Raw genomic sequence first — 2,778 nt, 5'->3', positions numbered from 1 at the left:
CCTGGATTAATTCTTCAATGGGAACCTAATTCTTAGAGTATCTTGGATATTAGTGGGAACCTGGTTTTATGAACTTAGTGCAAAAGAAATATGTACATTGAGTTCCCCTGGAATACATGAGGATAAAATCAATGGGTGCACAAACACATCTGAAAAATAATGTGTTATAATACTGACACAGTATTATAAACAAAGGGGATAGAATCATCAATGACCCCCCAAAAGCACCTTCGTGCATTGCCAACGGATATATAAAACCATGGTCAAGGTTACATATGCTAGTGTTATATAACTACTGCACAGCTCATTTCAACAGAGTAAGAACATCTGAACAATTTTTTGCACTGTCTGCTGTGCACATACATTTTATTCTCCAGATCACTTGAGGCAATAGCAAGTTTGAATATCAATAATATTTTTATTTCATTTTGCCCATGTTCAAAGCACTTTCAAGTGAAATGGAACAATTAGCCCAATCAAAATTCAAGACCCTGAAGCCTGGCCACAGTTTGGAAAAAAATTATTTGAAAGGGAGAGACTCTGAATGGAACACCTTCTGTTAGAGTGAAATGAAAAGTAATTAACTACATTTCACAGCACTCTCTCTAGGAGACTCTGGAGAGGCCTCCTTTTCTCTGGTTGTTTTCTTTATCAGTGGGAAATGTTGCTGACTACAGGACAGGCATTTTGTGACTAGAATATTCAAGAATATCTTGACAGCCTCAGTGTTTTGGGTGATCTCCTCTTAGGATTTACTGGATATATGTTACAATTCCTTTAAATCAGTGTGTGTTTTCAAGTGGACAACTACCATATTAATCAACAACAACAACAAAAAGGCATTAGAATACTGGATTACTCAACTATTTTTAGTCTGTGAAGACCTGCTGTGCACAACATATTGGGCTCCATCAAAATTAAGCTAAATGAAGCCTTTAGGTTTTTGTATGCTTCATGTGATTTCAGTGTCATCTCATTGTAACAAGTCTCTACAGTTAAGGAGGAATGAGGTCAAAGTGAGAAAGAATGTTTTCCACAAATGCCATGACAATCATAGTAACATTGTTGGGCATAGTTGTTGGGATATTTCTTAGCCTGAGTCCTGGAGAGACCAGGGACAATCTAACCCACCAGCTGGATTTACTGATCAGAGGTCAAGTTGAGTAGCCAAATAGAAGTCAAAACATTTTTAGCACATTGAAGAAGATTGCTCTCTCATACTAGTTTTAACTTCTTAGGATGTAGATTGTATTTTAATAATTTTTCTTAGAGTACACTGCCAATCATCAATATCATGTGGCAATTTAAGATAGGTAACTTAGCAACTTTCTTAGGAGGTAAAATTAACCCTTTCACAGAAGAAGGAAGAAAAGTCAGGGAGTTAAATATTTGTTATGCAACTGCCAACTTTTGTGATCTGGGTCGGAAAATATTTTTGTTTAAATTCAGAAGAAAGGAGATGAAGGATTTTTTCTGATTATTAAAGTCTATCTGAGCTAAAATAGCAGAATTAAGGTAATCACTGTGAAGTAACTGTAGGAATCTTTTATCCAAGGACAACAAATAGTTTTAACAAGAATAGATAAGGCCATTTGCTTTAGCATATCCTTGGTATATTTTTAATATTTTATTTCTCCTTCATACTAAAAAGAGACATAAACATAAGCACACACACACACACTCTCACACACAAACTATGGATGTTTATCAATTAGGAATGGACTGAATAAATAATGGTAGATAGGGGCAATGGGTTATTAATGCCCACAAGAAATTATGAATATGAGGAAATCAGGGAAACATGAGAAGCCTTGAATGAATATTGAATTTGTAGACCAATGACTTAGTTTTAATTCCAACTGTTATACTTATAATTTGTGTAACCTTAGGCAAATAATTTAAACTCTTTGAACCTCAATCTTCTCATGGGTAACATGATAACTCCCAAAGTTCTGGTTTTTCCTCCATACTTATGAAACAAGGACACAATAATATAAATTAAAATACTAAAATGAAAATGAATTTTAAATTATTCTAATGACATATTTGTCCAGAAGAAGAGAGGATGAACTATAACTCCCTTTCATTAGAAAGGTGAGTCACTATGGGTAGCATAAATTGTGTTAGTGACAGTCATTATGTTAGGTACTGTGTTTTACTGTGTTGTGTTGTACAGAATTTTATAGTTTTGCTTGTTTGCCTTTATATAATGTAGATAGGCACAAACACAGAGCCCTGCTGACATCATTTGCCCAGGTGGAGAGACAGAGAGCCATTTACCATTATATGTCTGTAAAATCCCTCCCGTATATCAAGATATCAGGATGGCTGGAGGCTCATGGCCTCTTAAATTTTGGAAGTTCAGAGTGTTGGAACTTCTAGTATACTGTACATTAACTAAAATAGAAAAGAAGACAGATAGGTAAAAGTACCAAGGCTCTGATCGCAACATTGTATTTCATAATACATTTCTCAATACAAAAGAAGCAGCTGAATAAATGGATCAGGGTGGTTAAGTGGCACAGTGAATAGAGCACCAGCCCTAGAGTCAGAAGGACCTGAGTACAAATCCAGCCACAGACATTTTATACTTAACTAGCAAGGTAACCTTGGACAAGTCACTGAACCAGAAGAAGAAGAAGGAAGAAGAAGAAGAAGAAGAAGAAGAAGAAGAAGAAGAAGAAGAAGAAGAAGAAGAAGAAGAAGAAGAAGAAGAAGAAGAAGAAGAAGAAGAAGGAGAAGGAGAAGGAGAAGGAGAAGGAGAAGGAGAAGGAGAAG

The sequence above is a fragment of the Petaurus breviceps genome, unplaced genomic scaffold, assembly GCF_028583685.1.
Source record: "Petaurus breviceps papuanus isolate PSGF00001 unplaced genomic scaffold, PetGlider_PUasm1.0 174, whole genome shotgun sequence".
Taxonomy (NCBI): Eukaryota; Metazoa; Chordata; class Mammalia; order Diprotodontia; family Petauridae; genus Petaurus; species Petaurus breviceps.
The sequence above is the reverse complement of the archived record's forward strand: the minus strand, read 5'-3'. Positions refer to the sequence as shown.